Raw genomic sequence first — 22334 nt, forward strand, 5'->3', positions numbered from 1 at the left:
TCTGATTTAAATCGCAATCTAGTTGCCCTGGCATCTCAATTTAAGGGAAGATTGGATGTTGTTTTTCAAAGGGAATTGCAAGTGTTTTACTCTTGTCTGAAAACAGATTGTGGCTTCTTTCCCAAGGATAAGCTTAGGAATTACATATAAATCTCAGGGTTTCATTCTTAGCAAAATGTTTTCAACCCTCTTGTCCACACATTAGTATAAATGAATAAAACAGAGAAAAAGCCAGAAAACACCCTGACAGACAGTGTGTGAATATTTCTGATCTGCTTCCTGAGCCTGCCATTCTACCGAACACATTTTGTTTACTCTCCGGCTTCTAATTGCTTTATTGCAGATTTTGTAGGCAGCATGACAACTTGGGACTAAATGCATAAAAAAGCTTTTGATGCGGAACAGAAGTTAACACTCATCTGTAAGGAACCAGAGAGGAGCTTCAAAAAGAACAATTTATTTTAAAACTATCTGATAAGGACAGGTATTTTTCAGATGTTTTTATTTATTGGCTATGATGTACCTTTCTTCTAGGAGCTCAAGTGCAAACTTTAAAAATATTCAGGGGTGTCTGGGTGGCTCTATTGGTTGAGCGTCTGACTCTTGATTTTGGCTCAGGTCGTGATCCCAGGGCTGTGGGATTGAGCCCCGTGTTGGGCTCTGTGCTGAGTGTGGAGCTTGCTTCAGATTCTCTCTCTCCCTCCTTCTGCCCCTCTTCCCTACTCGTGTACTCTCTCTTTCTCTCTCTCTAATACATACATACATACATACATACATACATAAAATATTTAAAAATATTTAGTCTGGGGTCTCCGTGATCATTCCTTACTGTCTGTCACTCTTCTGATGAATATTTTGCAAAGAAATCATGTTTGGGAAGATTACCACCAGCCTTATGTAGCAACTGTCTCCAGAATTGAATGCTGTAGCTCTTTAAAACATGTACTCACTGTGTAGGACAGGGACCGAGGATGGCATCTCTAAGTGAGACCCAGGTCTGGGAGCTTGTAACTGAAAACACTGACATTTGACCTGTGCCTCCTGAGAGAAAAAGTAAGGTTCGTGGTCATTGTCATCCTTAATGATCTCTCAACCTGTTTCCCATGTCTCAGTCTTATTTCTGGTACCATGTCTGGAGCTTTTCATAATCCTGGATATAATAAATATCGATTGATCATTATTAGATTTGCATTTGGCTTCCAGGAACTAAGCAGAACAGTCCGGCCACCATGGCCAGAGGCCATCTGAGTCTTCTCAGGTCCAGGAATCCCTTACCTTTGCTGTGCTTCAGAAAACTGCTTTCAGTTCTTCTGATCTGGTCTTCTGAGGTCCAGGTGACAAGAGAGCCTTCCTGGGGCTGTATAATTCTTTTGTTCTTACTCTACATTATATTTTATTATTTTTTTTTAAATTTTTTTTTCAACGTTTTTATTTATTTTTGGGACAGAGAGAGACAGAGCATGAACGGGGGAGGGGCAGAGAGAGAGGGAGACACAGAATTGGAAACAGGCTCCAGGCTCTGAGCCATCCGCCCAGAGCCTGACGCGGGGCTCGAACTCACGGACCGCGAGATCGTGACCTGGCTGAAGTCGGACGCTCAACCGACTGCGCCACCCAGGCGCCCCTCTACATTATATTTTAATTCAAATTCAGAGTCTTGTAGTAGGAAGGGAATTTATAGATACGTAGCTCAACTCCCTCCCAGTGACAGTCACGATGGAGGGGTTCACACTGCTTGTCCATTCGTAACAACTGAGCATTTAACTCCCATGTTGTTGCAGTTTTAAATTTTGTGAGTTTTTAAATATTTTAGATGTTAGAAACTTAATCTTTAATGGGTAGAAATCTCAATCTAAGGAAACCCAGAGTTTGTTTCTAGAAGTGATGAAAATAAAATCACAGTTCACCTCACTAGTATCATGATATCCTTTTCCACATAACATGTCTTCAAGTAGGCTTACCTATATTTAATGTTTTTATATATGTATATATTTTCAAGTGTGCTTATATTTAATGGTAACTAGCTATGATTGCTAGTTCCTGAGCTAAGTGCTTTGCAATACATTATGCCATTTAATCTTCACAACATATTAATAGTCTCATTTAAAAAAAATTTTTTTTAAACTTTTATTTATTTTTGAGACAGAGAGAGACAGAGCATGAACAGGGGAGGGGCAGAGAGAGAGAGGGAGACACAGAATCAGGAGCAGGCTCCAGGCTCTGAGCCATCAGCCCAGAGCCCGACGCGGGGCTCGAACTCACGGACCGTGAGATCGTGACCTGAGCTGAAGTCGGATGCTCAACCGACTGAGCCACCCAGGCACCCCTAGTCTCATTTTAAAGATGACAAAATTGAAACAAGGAGATGTTAAGTAAGTTGCCCAAGGTCTAAGTGAATGTAAAATAATCTACCGTTGTAGCGAATAGCCAAGCCTGGATTTGGAACCAAGTCAGCTGACTCCCACATCCCTGCATTAAATTACTCTGCTATGTTGCTGGCCTATATTTACTCATTTCTAATTTCTAATTTCCTTAGATCCGAAAGGAATTTGAGGCCTCTTCAAATAAAAGTGCATGTAAAATAGCATAGTTAAAAACTATTTATCACAGAAGAAAAAGATAAATTCTGTGAGAGCCCTTCAAATTTTTGGAAATAGCAATCCCATTGCCCCTAAGTTTGCATTTTCAAAGTCAACATTGCCAATTTCTTAAGCATTCTATCTATTGGGAAGAAGGTGGGTTGCTACACTGCTAACTCTTTGGGGGAAGCGGCCTTGTCTTACCACCCCTGTGTCTCCAGTGCCTAGGGGACAGTGTTAACATTGACGGAGAGGACTGGGGAAGATGAAGCTGGTTGCATAGGTTTGATTCAGGCCACTGCTGCTGAAGCACGCTTATTCAGAGCGGATGTTGGGTCAAACTGTATGGCATTTGTGACTTGGGAACCCAAGGCAAAAATGGAGATGGAGGAGGAGGAGAAGTAGAATAAAGTAATATTTATCTTTCTTATCTATTCTCTACTACTTATCTTTCTTATCTATTCTCCACTATTTATCTTTCTTATCTATTCTCCACTATTTGTCTTTCTTACCTATTCTCCACTATATGCTGTTTTGCATTTTTTGTATATATCACTGTAAACCACCTTGAATCCCTTTTAGAATGAGGCAGGATATTAATAAATGCTTATATATTTATACAGGCACACATACATACACATAAAATATTAGATTGAGTTGACCTGTTTAATGAAATCCTTTGTTGTCTGTTGAGATAAAGGGTGGTGTCATTAATCAGGAGGAGGCTAATGATTGCCACATTCGCAGAAAAGGTGGTGAGGCATGAGCCCAGATGATGAGCGAGGGTTGGGCTTTCCGTGTGCTGTGCAAGCCACCCCTGCGGGTCTCACTGTGATTGTCCCAGGTGGTGTGACTTTTAGGCCTGTGTCACGCTGCTCATCTTCCTCTGGAACTTGAGAGTTCTCCTTAAAACTGCATGCTATGGGGCGCCTGTGTGGCTCAGTCGGTTAAGCGGCCGACTTCGGCTCAGGTCATGATCTCACGGTCTATGAGTTCGAGCTCCGCGTCGGGCTCTGTGCTGACCGCTCAGAGCCTGGAGCCTGTTTCAGATTCTGTGTCTCCCTCTCTCTGACCCTCCCCCATTCACGCTCTGTCTCTCTCTGTTTCAAAAATAAACGTTAAAAAAAGAACTGCATGCTGTACCTCAAAGTCACACAGAAAGGGTAGACATGTTCTTTATTTATTGCAAACAATATTACTTCTCTTCATGCAGCTGGAGAACGGTATTTGCTTTTAAACGATTGCATACATCACACGTATGTCATATTGACCTTCAGTCAGCTGAACCCCCCTGGTTCTCATCAGAGAGTCCCCTCCTTAGTTTTGTGCAAGTGATACTTTACACCTAAATCCAGGACTTTGCATTAATTACTCCCATTCTGCAGATGGTGGAGTAGGTTCAAGGAGGCCAGTAAGTCTTCCTTCTCTTGCCCTCCTACCTTTTCTCTCCTGCCATTGTGACCTCTTTATTTTTATTTGTTTGCTCCCAGTCCTTGGAGTTATGCCCCTCTCTATGGTTGATTCCAGGTATTCTTGACCAGATGGTACCAGAGCACCGAATGATGGGGTTGAGGGGATTTTCACAATATCTTCTCTGGGTGGGGAGTATTTGTTAAATATGATACACAACTCATATTGGGTATTTCCAATACTATCATTATGCTACGATGATTCCCTTTCTCTATCATCTTAATGTACTAGGTCTCCAACCCCAGGAGGAAGGGGGAAGAAGGAAGAAACCGTACTTAGGTTGATCAGAACCCAAAAATCCAGTCATCACTGGGTGCCCTTGACAGTCTTGCTTTGTTCTCCCCGGGAAGGTTTGGGGGTGAGTACGGTAGACCTGTTCCAGAGGGCTGCATTTTGGCTACCCACATCTAATAACCAGGGCTGCTTGGCCGTGTTCAGGATGCCAAAGTCAAGTGGTGAGGTTTGTTGTGTTACAGACAGAGGTTTGCTACTGGAGGTCATGGTGCACGTCACTTACTTTCCATCAGGACAGAGGGTTGGTTTATGGGTGGCCTTTTACAGTCTAAGTTCAGGCTGGATAAGTCTCACTTAACGTGAGAGTCTCTCAGATATCAGGACCTTTTGTTTTTATGAAGAAGGAAATTTTGGGAGATAAGGAAGGGCCTGATGAAAAATCTTCCTTTGGATAGGTCACAGCACAAAAAGGAAATCTTTTTTCCATCTCCTATAAGCTCAAATAGACCAGGGCTGCTCTCAGCTGGGGTGGCCCAGCGAACAGGAAAGTCTTGACCTGAATAATGAGTATAGTTCTTTTTATTTCTCACATCTGTGTCCTTCTCAGCCCTTACCAGGGGTCCCTGAGGTGCAAAGACAAGCTTTGGTTCAATTCTCCAGAACTTTTACTATTTGTAATACTTGCCAATATTCATTCATTCATCATATATTTGTTGTGTGCTTTCCAGAAGCAGGACAAACTGTAAGAAAACGATAGCAGTGGGTCTCTGCCCTCAAAGAACCTCTGTCTAGACGAGGAGACGTATTTTAATTAAGTAATCGCAGTAACAATACATAATTACAAAAATGGTAAATGATCTTAAAGAGAATGGACAGAAGACTTCAATTAGTCTGGTGGTTACGTGAGAATTCCAGTTATCCTGTCCATGAATGTGGACATCCAGATGTGGAGTGGGTTAGAATGGGAGTGAAGGACCAGTGTGGGTGGATAGTAGGGAACAAGATGTTAAATAATGTGATAATAACTATGTATAAAGGTAATGAGTTGGTGTTTTTCATTTAATGCTCTTGTAGAGCTTGAAGGTTTTTATCAAGTAGATATGCCACTTTTTTATAATAAAAAAGTTTAAAAAATAAAAACTAGGGGGTCCCTGGCTGGCTCAGGCAGTTGATTAAGCGTCTGACTTCAGCTCAGGTCATGATCTCATGGTTTATGAGTTCGAGCTCTGCATTGGGCTCTGTGCTGACAGCTTGGAGCCTGGAGCCTGCTTCAGATTCTGTGTCTCCCTCTCTGTCTCTGCCCCTTCCCTGCTGGCTCTCTCTCTCTCTCTCTCTCAAAAATAAATAAGACATTAAAAAATTTTTTTTAAAGAAATAAAAAAATAAAAACTAAAGAAGATGGGTTGTTGGCTTATACACAACATTTATTTCTCGCAGTTGTGGAGGTTGGGAAGTCTAAGATGAAGGTGCCAGCAGATTTGGTGTCTGGTGAGGGATGGCTTCCTGGTTTATAGACAACTGTCTTCTCACTGTGTAAATGGTGGAAGGGGTGAGTAAGTGCTCTGGGATCTCTTTAATAAGGACAATAATTCCATTTCATGAGGACTTCACCCTCACAACCTAAGCACCTCTAGGACTCTCCACCTCCCAATACCATCATGTTGGGGATTAGGTTTCAGCATGTGAATTTTGGGGGGATATGAACATTCAGTCTATAGCAATATGTGACGTGTAAACCTACTTATTCTTGGCTCTGTCCAAGAAGGGATGCCATTCTAGATAGAGTAGAATCCTCCTTTTCCTTAGGACAGCTCAGTATCAACCCATATACTATATTTCAATGATGCTTAATTTCTCTCTTAGTCTTGATATAAAAAAATCAACATGAATGTAAATTCTATTTTCCTCCTCTCTTCCCATGCTTCTCATCATTGGATCATCCTGGAAAGATGCTTGATGCATAGCCCACACTTTGGAGATCGCTGGATGAGAGGACAGGAAGGTTGGGGATACTAAAGGCAAACAAAGTCAGGCATATTTTTAAAATGTAGGGGTTGGGGGGTCTGGGTGGCTCAGTCAGTTAAGTGCCCGACTTTGGCTCAGGTCATGATCTCATGGCTCATGGGTTCAAGCTCCATGTTGAGCTCTGTGCTGACAGCTCAGAGCCTAGAGCCTGCTACAGATTCTGTGTATCTCTCTCTCTCTTTGCTCCTCCCCTGCTTGTGCTCTGTCTCTCAAAAATGAAAAAACGTTAAAAAAATAAAATAAAATAAAATAAAATAAAATAAAATAAATAAAAATGTAGGGGTAGAAGTAACCGATTCTCTGACAGTGGAGCAGGTGAAGAGTGTTTCTTTCGTTTGTTCATTCAACAAACAATAAATTGAGCAATTCCTGCCAAGTGCTGTATTATACACTGGGGAGAAAAAGATAATTCACTTAATCCCTGCCCCTCCCAGCTTAATGAGGAAGACTAAAATGCAAATGGGAAATTACAGAATGGTATGTGGAACGAGGCAGTACAAAGTGTTTGGAGTCTCTTACTTTCTGCATGTTTTTGTCACTTTCTTAGTTGGCTCTCCTCTTACCACCACTCTTTTAAAAAAAATTAAAAAAAATTTTTTTGATGTTTATTTATTTTTGAGAGAGAGAGAGAGAGACAGACAGAGGGCGAGCAGAGGAGGGGCCGAGACAGAGAGAGAGGGAGACACAGAATCCAAAACAGGCTCCAGGCTCTGAGCTGTTAGCACAGAGCCCGACAAGGGGCTCGAACCCATGAACTGCAAGATCATGACCCGAGCGGAAGTCAGAGGCTTAACCGACTGAGCCACCCAGGTGCCCTGACCACCACTCTTAATTGCAGTGCCTCTTGCATGCACCCCTCTCCCCATACAGAAAGTGTTACAGTAGGGATTACTCTACTATATCTCTTTTTATGCCACTTACCAGCTTGTAACATTCTCTGTAATTATTTATTTTTATTGCCTGTCTTCCTCCCATGAGAATATCATCTTCCCAAGAGCAGGGATATTTGTCTGTTGGGTTCACTAATCTGTCCCAACTCCAGGAATAGTTTGTTGAATGAATGAATGAAGGGAGTGATCATTAATCTCTGATTATTGAAGGTCGTAGACGGAGGGAAATGACATAATAAAGAAGGTAATGTGTTAGCTGGGTCCTTTTAAGGGGAAAAGGCATGTTGTACAGAAGGAACAGCGTATACAAAATGATGGAAGTGAGAAGTAGCCTAGTGTTGGGAAAAGATGCATGGTTCAGCTTTAGGGTATATGGTGGAGAACACTAGAAGATGAAATTGGAAAATTGAGGAAGATTATGAAGCCCTTCATATATGTTGTTTACCATCGGGGGATTTCAGACAACAAAAGTACCTGAAGACCTGTAAAAAGAGAAGTTGATAAACCAATTTGTATAACATGTAGAAAATCTTACTTCCTCTATTTTCAAGCCAAGTGTGCTTGTCCAGAGCACTGTTGTTGAGGAAAAGATGCTAAAGATGTCCCTGGGCTTTGGATGAGGCCTGGGAGAAGTTTCCTAATTAGGTTAGGAAACATGTTGTTTTCGTCTATGTGACCTGGCCTAGTGCCCACTACATACTAGTTGTTCAGTAAATGTATAGAAATAAATGAAAGAATGCACCTGCTATGCAGTGTCCAGATGACCTCCAAAGTGAAAAGGATAACACTAAGGGGTGTCCAGTTTTATCCCAGTTGTTGCTGATATGAATGCGCTGCTGGACATGTTTGCGGATAGTCTCCAACTCCTTTGTGGTGTTACAGTTTTGTGATAAAGAGCATGAACTTCAGAGTTAGAACAACTTGATTTTGAATCCTGGCTCCATCATTTACTAGCTTCATGCCTTAAATAAGTTCCTTAACCTCTCTGAGTTTCACTTTCCTAATGTAAGGATGTCAGTATCTATTACCTAGGATTACTTGAGGATTTAATGAGATGGTCTATGGAAGAGTTTCAGGCACTTATGGGAACTTAGTAAGCATTCAACAATGGGTGAATATTCATTCCTTCTATTAAGGAGGAATGAGGTCAACTTTGATAAGCATGTACGCTGTTGAGAAGCATTGACGTTTCAGGAGCACCTGGGTGGCTCAGTCGGTTAAGCATCCAACTTTGGCTCAGGTCATGATCTCACAGTTTGTGTTTTCAAGCCCCAGGTTGGGCTGTGTGCTGCCAGCTCAGAATGTGGAGCCTGCCTTGGATTCTGTCTCCCTCTCTCTCTCCCCGCCTCCCCCCCCCCCCGCCCTCTCACATTCTGTCTCTCTCTCTCAAAAATAAACAAATATTTTTTTTTTTAATTTTTTTTTTCAACATTTATTTATTTTTGGGACAGAGAGAGACAGAGCATGAACGGGGGAGGGGCAGAGAGAGAGGGAGACACAGAATCGGAAACAGGCTCCAGGCTCTGAGCCATCAGCCCAGAGCCTGACGCGGGGCTCGAACTCACGGACCGCGAGATCGTGACCTGGCTGAAGTCGGATGCTTAACCGACTGCGCCACCAAGGCGCCCCAAAAATAAACAAATATTAAAAAAATTTAGAGAAGCATTGATGTTTCACTTTATTTAGTCAAAAGCATAGTAAAATGAACATGACCCATTCCATTACTTAATAAGTTGGTAAATGTTTTCTTTGTGCCAAGTATATTAATGGAAATATAAACTCAGCAGAATTACAGAAAAGATGTGTTTTTTTTAGTGACCCGTAATGACTACATGCACTAGGTACTGTGTTCCTCTTCCATGCTGACACTTTGGGGTGCGATATAATAAAGAGAGATGGTGAGGTTGGGATGATAATAACAAAGTCTGGTGTATAAGTGTGATGCTTTAAACTGACCAGTTAGTGCCGTACAGGGAAAGGGTCTGCCTTTGCATTCTAGAGAACCCTGGAATGTTGAAAAGGACACAGAATGGAAAGCAGGAAGGATGGCTCCTTGCTCCTGAAAAGGTCCTTAAGATTCATGTCCTATTAGTGGTTCATTAATCTCAGCTAAAATTTGAATCTTGATGGTGTGTCAGACCCCGTGCTAACTGCTTACTGCTGATCATCTCACTGAATATTCATAACAGCAATATAGGTATTATTTGTCCTGTTATTTATTCATGTATGAAGCTTAGAGAAGCGAAGAATCTTGTCTAGGTTCTCTTGAGGAACAAGTGGTGGTGGAGTTGGGACTCGAATCTCTGTTTCTTTCTCCCTGAATTCGTAACCTCCAAGGTGTACATTTGCTCCGTGGAACAGTTGTACCGGGCTTCTAATAAAGGAGAACCATTTTCTTAACATGCATTGAAGCAGTTTGAAGTCCTGTAAGCTACAGAGGAGTGTTTTTTCCCCTTAGGATACAATGTCTAATACTAAGAAATGTTAGCAGAATCATTTGCGAAGGTGACTTAGACAACCGTCCATCCAGTGAGCCCAGCAGCAGACTGTTCTCTCACTTCTCTGTTTGTTCATTAAATAAAGCTTTAAAAAACCTGAATGTGTTCATTTAAATGCTGACTTTACAGGTAAGAAGAAGTGACATATTTAAGTAATCAATTTTACTTACTTCTCTCTGTGATGTTTCGCCTATGAGTTTGGGTACAATATGCATAATTTAGATGTCAAAGAACTAAAATAAATTTTAAAGTTTCTAGTTTCAGGTAAATATATTTTATAATAAAACATGAATAAAAAAATCAATGAAATGATCACTTAGGTAATAAGCTGGGTTATTAAAAGGATCAGATTACTCTAGTTAAGATTCTTCCTGGAGCATGAATCAAGCATTTTGGGAAATGGCATTAATTCGGTTAGACTCATTCAGGATAAGGTTTCAGCAGATTAATACTGTGAATTTCAAAAAGCTCAAACCATCTGATATTCCTAAAAACCCTGGGCATTGGCCTGGGCTGAAAGTTTGATTCTTATACAATCACTTAGCTTTATGCTTATTCTAAGCCCTTGCCTGGCCCCTACCCTGATTGGATGTTATCTACAAGTTGGCTTTTGGTCTCACCAAGGACCGGGTAAAATAGAGCGAATTGTTCATGCTAATTTATCATAACTTCCCAAAAGGAGAGTGCATCACTCCTCTAAGCGTGTACCCTTTTGTTCATAAATTCAGCAAATATTCTTAGCAAATGACATCAGAAAATTTAAAAATTTATATCATGTGCTAGAATTTAGTCTTTGTTTACTTAAACATTGTTCAACCTGAGTATAAAATACACTGCTGGGGCCCTTTAAAACACTTTTTTTGTTGGATTTTAATTCAGCTATAAAGACAATTCAAGTGAGAAACTTCAGTGCGTTGATTTTGTTCTTTGCGTCATTGCACTGTAATTAGCTGAGTTGCGTTTTAAATGCAGCACAAGAACATCTTTCTTGTCTGTTTATGTCAGAAAAAAATGGCTAATGAGCACTTATCAAAAAGATGAACATTTTTTCATTAGATTAAGTAAAATCAAAAGAGATTTATAATGTACTATTATGTTTCAGCTTGGAATAAATTGAGTAAAATAGCTAATATCTTCACAGCTTCCTAAGAATTTCTCTGCATGGCAGGATCCTCCTCCCCCACATATTTAGACTTCAGGGAAGTACCCATTTGTGGTGATTTGCTCTGTGAAATCAAGGCACATTCCCAAAGGATTTGGAATGCCCTTAATATTATTTGTAAAATCTGAATATCTACGAAGCAGGTGTCAACATGGATCTTCTTTGGATATGCTAGTGTTCTTTGCTACTGGATAAAGTTCTTTAAAATTGTTTGGGGCGCCTGGGTGGCGCAGTCGGTTAAGCGTCCGACTTCAGCCAGGTCACGATCTCGCGGTCCGTGAGTTCGAGCCCCGCGTCAGGCTCGCATCAGGCTCTGGGCTGATGGCTCAGAGCCTGGAGCCTGTTTCTGATTCTGTGTCTCCCTCTCTCTCTGCCCCTCCCCCGTTCATGCTCTGTCTCTCTCTGTCCCAAAAATAAATAAACGTTGAAAAAAAAAAATAAAAAAAAAATAAAAAAAAATAAAATTGTTTTTAAAAATGATTTCCCTCTAATTTGTGTTAGGAGTCAGTCACAATGCCACCTGGTACTCAGTATCATGCAGAGCATTCTTCTATTTTGAGATTTTTGTGTGTGTTCAAGTGAATGAATATTAGCCTCTGTGTTCCCAAAAGGTATAGATGATGAAGGTTGATTCCTTAGGAGAGTTTAACGTAAAAATGTACAAGTTTAAGAACCTTCTTCCTTTAAATGTCACATAGATGGCAGGTTATTTTCAGGGCATCAAAGATTCTGAGACATTACTTTCATTTTAACTATGTGAGAGTTAAAATCCGGCTTCTTTGGTGTCTGTTTAGGATTGTACAAATACGTGCATATCCACAAAGCAACCGAATAACCAGGCCATATATAGATAAAGAAGACTCAGCTTTCTCACGTTTTTTGAGTTAGCATTAGGGTGAATGGACAAGAGGTGAATTCTCTGTGTAAAAAAATGAGAAATAAACTGCTCTGGACACTAGACACTTAATATAATCATATACCGTTGTTGGATGTCTACAAAGGAGTGGAATTGCTGGATACAGGATATGTATTTGTACCATTTTAATAGACACTGTGAAACGTAGGGGAAATAATACCTACATTCACACTGCCACCAGAAGAGTATTAACATTTTAGTTGCTCTATCTAGTCACCAACAAAATAAAATTTTAGCCATTCTGAGGGGTTTAAAAGTGAAGTCGCTGTGGTTTTAATTGCATTTTCTTGAATGGCTAATGATGTTTAGCAGCTTTTACTCTGCTTGGCCATTTGGATATTCTCTTTCGTTCTCTATTTAAGTCTTTTGCTTATTTTTTAAAAATTGGGTTGTCTTTTTTTTTCTCATTGATTTTTAGAAGTTCTGTGTATGCATATATTTTTTAAGATTTTTTTTTAATGTTTATTTATTTTTGAGAGACAGAGAGAGACAGAGCATGAGCAGGGGAGGGGAAGAGAGAGGGAGACACAGAATCCAAAGCAAGCTCCAGGCTCTGAGTCATCAGCACGGAGCCTGCAATGGGGCTCAAACTCATGAATGGTGAGATTATGACCTGAGCCGAAGTCAGACACCTAACTGACTGAGCCACCCAGGTGTCCCTGTTTATATTTTGAATATGAATTCTTTGTTGGATATATGTGTTACACACCTTACTGGTTGTCTTTTGATAAACAGAAGTTCTTAATTTTGAGGAAGTTATATTTATTAATCTTTTATTGTATGGTGGTAATAATAGTAATAATCTTTTCTTTTATGATTTGTATGTCCTGTATTCAGAGATTATTTTGCTCACCCCAATATTAAGAATATAGTCTATGTTACTTTCTAGAAGCTTTATTGTTCTTCCATTTAAATTTAGATCTGTAATTCATATGGAATTGATATGTATGCATGCTTTGAGGTGGGTTAAAGTTTCACTAAAAAATATCAATTATTAAACATACCATCTTTTCCCCCATTACATTCAATAGTACTTTCTTTCATAAATTAGGTGGTCTTACATGAGTGGTCTGTTTCCTAGATCCTCTATACTATTTCATTGATTTATATGCCTATCCTGTGCCAGTACCACTATTTTGATTACCCTACAGTTTATAATACATCTTGATATTTGGTAATGTAAATTCTTTATTCTTTTTCATGTTGGTTTTGGCTATTCTAGCTCTTTTTTTGCCTTTCCATATAAAAATTTAAGATCAGTTTATTAATTTTCATAGAAAAACCAGCTGAGGTTTTGATTGGGATTACATTGAACTTTGAGATCAATGGGGAGAACTGACATCTTTGCAACACTTAGTCTTCTAATCCATGGACATAGTATATCCCTCCATTTATGTAACTCTTCCTTATTTTCTGTCAGCAGTGCTTTGTAGTTTTCAATGTACAGGGTCTTACACATTTTTTGTTAGCTTTGTTCCTAGGTATCTGGTATTTTTGATGCTAGGAATCCATAGATAGCTTATATTATAATATTGTAAATGATATTGTTTTAAAATTTCATTTTCCAGTTGTTTTTTGTTTGTCTCATCTGTTTTTTGGTCATATCATCTACATATTTCCTTCTTTTGGATTTCAAAATATATTTTTTTATTGCTTAGTTGTCCTTTTGTTAATTAAATATTCTTTTTCTATTATTTTTGTGATTATCCTAGAGGTTACAACATGCATCCTGGATTTATAGTCAAACTTAAATTAGGATTATTACCACTTACTGAAAAATGCGAGGACCTTGTAACATTATAACTGAATTCACTCTGGTATCTCTTTTGCTACTGCTGTGGAATATTTTCAATATCATCTATATCTATATATTTATATTATATATATATATTTTAAACCCCATTGGACATTATTAATATTATGTTTAAACAGTCAGTATTAATTTAAATTTACCCACTTATTTATCCTTTCCACTGCTCTTCATTCTTTTCTGCATTATTGTGCTTTCATTGAGGATCATTTTCCACCCTTTAAAATTTTTTTTTTCCAACGTTTATTTATTTTTGGGACAGAGAGAGATGAACGGGGGAGGGGCAGAGAGACAGGGAGACACAGAATCTGAAACAGGCTCCAGGCTCTGAGCCATCAGCCCAGAGCCCGACGCGGGGCTCGAACCCACGGACTGCGAGATCGTGACCTGGCTGAAGTCGGACGCTTAACCGACTGCGCCACCCAGGCGCCCCATTTTCCACCCTTTTAAAGAGTGCCTTTCAGGGGCACCTGAGTGGCTCAGTCAGTTAAGCATCCAACTCTTGATTTCTTCTCAGGTCATGATCTCATGGTTTGTGAGATCCAGTCCTGTGTCAGGCTCTGCACTGACATCGTGGAGCCTGCTTGGCTCCTCTCTCTCCCTCTTCCTTTCTGTTCTTCCTCCCCCCCCCCCCCCACCGCCTCTCTTTCTCCCTCTCTCTCTCAAAAATAAATAAATATTTAAAGAATACCCTTCAGCATTTCTTTTAGTGTGCGTCTGTTGGGATGAATTCTCTGTTTTTGTTAAAATGGCTATTTATTTAGATTTCATTTTTTGAAAATATTTTTATTTCTTTTTGAGAGAAACAGAGCCAGAGCATGAGCGGGGGAGGGGCCGAGAGAAAGGGAGACACAGAATCTGAAGCACAGAGAGAAAGGGAGACACAGAATCTCTGAGCTGTCAGCACTGAGCCCGACCAGGGGCTTGAACCCATGAACCGTGAGATCATTACCTGAGCCAAAGTCAGACCCTGAACTGACTGAGCCACCCAGGCATCCCTGGATTTCATTTTTGAAGGATATTTTCTCTGGGTGTAGAATTCTAGCTTGCCCATTCTTTTGTCTTCTATTTTCTATTGTTTGCACTGAATAAGTCAGCTTATTGTTGTTGCTTTGAAGGGAAAGTGTCTTTTTTTTTTTTCTTCAAGATTCTTTTTGTCTTTGTCTTTGGTTTTCAGCAGTTTTTTATGGTTGTGTTTCTTTAACTTAACTAGCTTGGAGTTATAATGATTCTTGAATCTATGTCTCCATGTATTTCAGTTTGGGAAACTTTTCTGTCAGTATCTCTTCAAATATTGATTCTTACCCATTTTCTGCTTCCTGTTAATCTAGAACTTTATTTACAACAATTGTGTCACTTAAAAAAAAAGTGGTATTCTGTATATGTCAGTTATGCTTGTTTGTATTTTAAATATTTTTATCTGTTTGGGCTTCAGTCTGAATATTTAGCCTGACCTATGTTCCAGTTAATTAATTTTTTCTTCTACTGTGACTAATCTGTTGTTTAACCTATCTGTTGAATTCATAATACAATGATTGTATTTCATAGATTCCAGTGCTCCGGTAAAATGGTCAAATTTTTTATGTTCTCTTTTTAACATATTATTGATAGCCTTCTGGAGAAACTTTAATTTTTTTTTTTAATTTCAAATTTGTAGAAAACTTGTAGGAATGGTGGAAACATTACAGCATATCTTCTACCTAGAGTTACAAATGTGTTACATTTCCCTCTATTTACTTTATCATCCTTTCCTCCACGCACAGGTGTTATCTCCTGCCACATTCACACACATTATTTCTTTCTGAATCAGTTGACAGGATGTTGCAGATGTCATTCTTCTTTATTCCTAAATTCTTCAATTTGTATTTAGTAAAAACAAGGAATTCATCTTACATAACCACAGTACAGCTATCAAAATTAGGAAGTTTAATGTTAATACAATACTGTTATGTGATCTACATTGTAAATTCAAATTTTATCAGTTATTCTAAAAATATCCTTCATAGTTACATTTTTTTTCCCAGTCCAGTATGTGATCTAGTATACATTGCAATTAGTTGTCATGGCTCTTTAGTGTCTATCAAAATAATTCTTCCACCCTTGCGTGTCTTTCATGACCTTGATATTTTTTAAGAGTATAGAACAATTACTTTTTGAATGTTCCTCAATTTTGTTTTTTTCTGATGTTATATCATGATTAGATTCATATTATACATTGTTGCCAGAAAGAACTCGGAAGTGATACTGTGTCTGTTTCAGTCTATTGGTTTGTTGTGGGTGTTACTGACTTGGATAACTTGGTAAAATCATACTGTCTTTGTGTGTTATCCATCATAAAGTTACTGTTATTGATTTGTAATGAGTAATTTGTGAGAGAGATATTGGGGACCATATAAATGTTATGTTTCTCACCAAACTTGTACCTAATATATTTTAGCATCCATCAATGATTCTTGCCTAAATCAATTATTACTATGATATTTGCAAAATGATGATTTTCTAAATCCATTATCTTTTCTACATTTATTGCTTGGCATACTTGTGTAAAGAATAACTTTTCGGGGCACCTGTGTGGCTCAGTTGGTTAAGCGACCGACTTTGGCTCAGGTCATGATCTTGGCAGTTTGTGAGTTCAAGCCCCGGGTCGGGCTCTGTGCTGACAGCTCAGAGCCTGGAGCCTACTTCAGATTCTATGTCTCCCCCTCTCTTTACCCCTCCCCTGCTCACTCTCTGTGTCTCTCTGTCTCTCAATAATAAATAAACATAAAAAAAAATGAATAACTTTTCAGATACCTGGGAAGATGGTGGCATAGAAGGACACTGGGCTCACCTCGTCCTGCTGATCCCTTAGATTCCACCCACATTTGCCTAAATAACCCAGAGAACTGCCAGAAGACCAGCAGAATGGACTCTCTGGAGCCAAGTGTAGACAAGAGGCCCATGGAAGAGGGTAGGAAGGACGGAGAGGTGGTGTGTGCTTACACGGACTGCGGGAGGGAGCCGGGAGGTGGAGGGGCAGGCCGCCTGGCAAGGCAGAGCCCCCGAAGTCTGGCTTGCAAAAGCGGAGGGGCCGGACTCTGAATTCTGACAGCCAGCGGGACTTAACATCTGGAATGTTAAAAGTTCAACAGCTCTGCTCTCAGAGAGCGGTGAGGGCGAGAGGATGCAGGGAGGGAGGGTTGTTGAGCCCTGGAAGGACAGAGTTCAGCTCAACGGGGGAACAAAGGCGCTGGCAAGTACCATCTCCCTCTCCCATCCCCCAGCCGAAATTCCAAAGGGAACCAGTTCCTGTCACCGAACTTGCTTGCACTGCAGGAACACCCAAAGCTGTGCTTCTGTGGATCCATCCCTTCGATGGGCCTGCTTCCCTCCTGGTGCTGCAGGGCCCCTCACACAGGGGACCACGGATGGCAAATAGAGCTAAGCCTGCCCCTCCTGCCCCTGTGCACATTGCGGATCTGCCCTGGCTAATATGCCCTTGGCCAGATCCCATTGAAGTAGCACCACAAGCCTGGCAGTGTGCAAGTAGCCCAGACAGGGGCCACACCACTCCACAGTGAGTCCTACCCCGGGAGAGGGGAAGATAAGGTACACACCAGTCTGACTGTGGCCCCAGCAGTGGGCTGGGGGCAGACATCAGGTCTGACTGTGGCCCTGCCCACCAACACAAGTTACTCTGGACAGCACAGGGGAAGGGCCCTGAAGTTTGGAGCTACCTCAGGGACTACCCAAAATGACAAAACAGAAGAATTCCCCTCAAAAGAAACTCCAGGAAGTAGCGACAGCTAAAGAACTGATCAAAAACAATTTAAGCAATTTAACAGAACAAGAATTTAGAATAATAGTCATAAAATTAATCGCTGGGCTTGAAAAAAGTATAAAGGACAGCAGAGAATCTATTTCTATGGAGATCAAGGGACTAAGAAATAGTCATGAGGAGCAAAATAAAATGGAGGTGGCCATAGCACGGATTGAAGAGGCAGAGGAGAGAATAGGTGAATTAGAAGATAAAATTATGGAAAAAGAGGAAGCTGAGAAAAAGAAAGATAAAAAAATCCAGGAGTATGAGGGGAGAATTAGAGAACTAAGTGATGCAATGAAACACAACAATATCCATATAATAGGAACTCCAGAAGAGGAAGAGAGAGAGAAAGGGGCTGAAGGTGTACTTGAACAAATCATAGCTGAGAACTTCCCTGATCTGGGGAAGGAAAAAGGCATTGAAATCCAAGAGGCACAGAGAACTCCCTTCAGACGTAACTTGAATCGATCTTCTGCACGACATATCATAGTGAAACTGGCAAAATACAAGGATAAAGAGAAAATTCTGAAAACAGCTAGGGATAAACGTGCTCTAACTTACAAAGGTAGACACATAAGAATAGTGGCCAACCTATCTACTGAAACTTGGCAGGCCAGAAAGGAATGGCAGGAAATCTTCAATGTGACGAACAGAAAAAATACACAGCCGATCCTTTATCCAGCAAGTCTGTCATTTATTTAAAAAAAAATTTTTTTTTTAAACATTTTATTTATTTTTTTGGGACAGAGAGAGACAGAGCATGAACGGGGGCGGGGCAGAGAGAGAGGGAGACACAGAATCAGAAACAGGGTCCAGGCTCTGAGCCATCAGCCCAGAGCCCGACGCGGGGCTCAAACTCACGGACCGCGAGATCGTGACCTGGCTGAAGTCGGACGCTTAACCGACTGCGCCACCCAGGCGCCCCAACAAGTCTGTCATTTAGAACAGAAGGAGAGATAAAGGTCTTCCTAAACAAACAAAAACTGAAGGAATTCATCACCACTAAACCAGCCCTACAAGAGATCCTAAGGAGGATTCTGTGAGTGAAATGTTGCAAGGACCACAAAGTACCAGAGACATCACTACAAGCATGAAACCTACAGACATCACAATGACTCTAAACCCATATCTTTCTATAATAACACTGAATGTAAATGGACTAAATGCTCCAACCAAAAGACATAGGGTATCAGAATAGATAAAAAAAAAAACAAGACCCATCTATTTGCTGTCTACAAGAGACTCATTTTAGACCTGAGGACACTTTCGGATTGAAAGTGAGAGGATGGAGTATCTATCATGCTACTGGAAGTCAAAGAAAGCTGGAGTAGCCATACTTATATCAGACACACTAGACTTTAAATTAAAGGCTGTAACAAGAGATGATGAAGGGCATTATATAATAATGACAGGGTCTATCCATCAGGAAGAGCTAACAATTATAAATGTCTATGCACTGAATATGGGAGCCCCCAAATATATAAAACAATTAATCACAAACATAAGCAACCTTATTGATAAGAATGTGGTAGTTGCAGGGGACTTTATTACCCCACTTACAACAATGGATAGATCATCTAGACACAGGATCAATAAAGAAACAAAGGCTCTGAACGATACCTTGGATCAGATGGACTTGACAGATACATTTAGAACTCTGCATCCCAAAGCAACAGAATATACTTTCTTCTCGAGTACACACAGAACATTCTCCAAGATACATCACATACTGGGTCACAAAACAGCCCTTAATAAATATAAAAGAATTGAGATCATACCATGCACACTTTCAGACCACAATGCTTTGAAGCTTGAAATCAACCACAGGAAAAAGTCTGGAAAATCTCCAAAAGCATGGAGGTTGAAGAAAACCCTACTAAAGAATGAATGGGTCAACCAGGCAATTAGAGAAGAAATTTAAAAATATGTGGAAACAAATGAAAATGAAAATACAATAATCCAAATGCTTTGGGATGCAGTGAAGGCAGTCCTGAGAGGAAAATACATTGCAATCCAGGCCTATCTCAAGAAACAAGAAAAATCCCAAATACAAAATCTAATAGCACACCTAAAGAAAATAGCAGAACAGCAAAGACACCCCAAACCCAGAAGAAGAAGAGAAATAACAAAGATCAGAGCAGAAATAAACAATATAGAATCTAAAAAAAAAACTGTAGAGCAGATCAATGAAACCAAGAGTTGTTTTTTTGAAAAAATGAACAAAATTGATAAACCTTTAGCCAGGCTTCTCAAAAAGAAAAGGGAGATGACCCAAATAGATAAAATCATGAATGAAAATGTTATTATTGCAACCAATCCCTCAGAAACACAAGCTATTATCAGGGAATACTATGAAAAATTATATGCCAACAGACTGGACAACCTGGAAGAAATGGACAAATTCTTAAGCACCCACACACTTCCAAAACTCAAACAGGAAAAAATAGAAAACTTGAACAGACCCATAACCAGTGAGGAAATTGAATCAGTTATCAAAAATCTCCCAACAAAAAAGAGTCCAGGACCAGATGGCTTCTCTGCGGAATTTTACCAGACGTTTAAAGCAGAGATATTACCTATCCTTCCCAAGCTGTTCCAAAAAATAGAAAGGGAAGGAAAACTTCCAGACTCATTCTATGAAACCAGCATTACTTTGATTCTGAAACCAGACAGAGACCCAGCAGAAAAAGAGAAGTATAGGCCAATATCCCTGATGAATATGGATGCAAAAATTCTCAACAAGATACTAGCAAATCGAATTCAACAGCATATAAAAAGAATTATTCACCATGATCAAGTGGGATTCATTCCTGGGCTGCAGGACTGGTTCAACATTCGCAAATCAATCAATGTGATACATCACATTAATAAAAGAAAAGATAAGAACCATATGATCCTGTCAATCAATGCGGAAAAAGCATTTGACAAAATTCAGCATCCTTTCTTAATAAAAACCCTTGAGAAAGTTGGGATAGAAGGAACATACTTAAACATCATAAAAGCCCTTTATGATAAGCCCATAGCTAATATCATCCTCAATAGGGAAATCTGAGAGCTTTCTCCCTGAGGTCAGGAACAAGACAGGGATGCCCATTCTCACCACTGTTGTTTAACATAATGTTGGAAGCAATCAGCCAACAAAAGGAAATCAAAGGCATCAAAATTGGCAAAGATGAAGTCAAGCTTTCACTTTTTGCAGATGACATGATATACATGGAAAATCCGATAGACTCCACCAAAAGTCTGCTAGAACTGATCCATGAATTCAGCAAAGTTGCAGGAGACAAAATCAATGTACAGAAATCAGTTGCATTATTATACACTAACAATGAAGCAACAGAAAGACAAATAAAGAAACTGATCCCATTCACAATTGCACCAAGAATCATAAAATACCTAGGAATAAACCTAATCAAAGATGTAAAAGATCTGTATGCTGAAAACTATAGAAAGCTTATGAAGGAAATTGATGAAGGTACAACGAAATGGAAAAACATTCCATGCTTATGGATTAGAGGAATAAATATTGTTAAAATGTCAATACTACTGAAAGCAATTTACACATTCAGTGCAATCCCAGTTAAAATTGCACCAGCATTCTTCTCGAAGCTAGAACAAGCAATCCTAAAATTTGTATGGAACCACAAAAGACCCCGAATAGCCAAAGTAATATTGAAGAAGACCAAAGCAGGAGGCATCACAATCCCAGACTTTAGCCTCTACTACAAAGCTGTAATCATCAAGACAGCATGGTATTGGCACAAACACAGACACATATAGACCAATGGAATAGAATAGAAACCCCAGAACTAGACCCACAAAGATATGGCCAACTCATCTTTGACAAAGCAGGAAAGTATATCCAATGGAAAAAAGACAGTCTCTTTAACAAATGGTGCTGGGAGAACTGGACAGCAACATGCAGAAGAATGAAACTAGACCACTTTCTTACACCATTTACAAAAATAAACTCAAAATGGATGAAAGACCTGAATGTGAGACAGGAAACCATCAAAACCCTAGAGGAGAAAGGAAAAAACCTCTCTGACCTCAGCCACAGCAGTTTCTTACTTGTCACATCTCCAAAGGCAAGGGAATTAAAAGCAAAAATGAACTATTGGGACCTCATGAAGATAAAAAGCTTCTGCACAGCAAAGGAAACAATCAACAAAACTAAAAGGCAACCAATGGAATGGGAAAAGATACTTGCAAATGACATATCGGACAAAGGGCTAGTGTCCAAAATCTATAAAGAGCTCACCAAATTCCACACCCAAAAAACAAATAATCCAGTGAAGAAATGGGCAGAAAACATGAATAGACACTTCTCTAAAGAAGACATCCAGATGGCCAACAGGCACATGAAAAGATGCTCAACGTCACTCCTCATCAGGGAAATACAAATCAAAACCACACTGAGATACCACCTCATGCCAGTCAGAGTGGCTTAGATGAACAAATCAGGAGACTATAGATGTTGGAGAGGATGTGGAGAAACGGGAATCCTCTTGCACTGTTGGTGGGAATGCAAACTGGTGCAGCCACTCTGGAAAACAGTGTGGAGGTTCCTCAAAAAATTAAAAATAGATCTGCCCTATGACCCAGCAATAGCACTGCTAGGAATTTACCCAAGGGATACAGGAGTTCTGATGCACAGGGGCACTTGTACCCCAATGTTTATAGCAGCATTCTCAACAATAGCCAAATTATGGAAAGAGCCTAAATGTCCATCAACTGATGAATGGATAAAGAAATTGTGGTTTATATACACAATGGAGTACTACGTGGCAATGAGAAAGAACGAAATATGGCCCTTTGTAGCAACGTGGATGGAACTGGAGAGTGTGATGCTAAGTGAAATAAGTCATAAAGAGAAAGACAGATACCATATGTTTTCACTCTTATGTGGATCCTGGGAAACTTAACAGAAGACCATGGGGGAGGGGAA

The 22334-nt window shown here is 39.9% G+C and overlaps 1 long non-coding RNA gene across 1 annotated transcript in view; it reads left to right on the plus strand.

The window, feature by feature from the left end:
* LOC121043598 (uncharacterized) overlaps window positions 1-22334 on the plus strand; it is a 134122-nt gene that overhangs the window by 64789 nt on the left and 46999 nt on the right. The window contains exon 3 of the long non-coding RNA XR_005796931.1: window positions 4281-4407. This is a non-coding gene — a long non-coding RNA (uncharacterized LOC121043598). The remainder of the gene's footprint in view (window positions 1-4280; window positions 4408-22334) is intronic.

This window comes from Herpailurus yagouaroundi, unplaced genomic scaffold (assembly GCF_014898765.1).
Source record: "Herpailurus yagouaroundi ecotype Mexico unplaced genomic scaffold, PumYag 187, whole genome shotgun sequence".
Taxonomy (NCBI): Eukaryota; Metazoa; Chordata; class Mammalia; order Carnivora; family Felidae; genus Herpailurus; species Herpailurus yagouaroundi.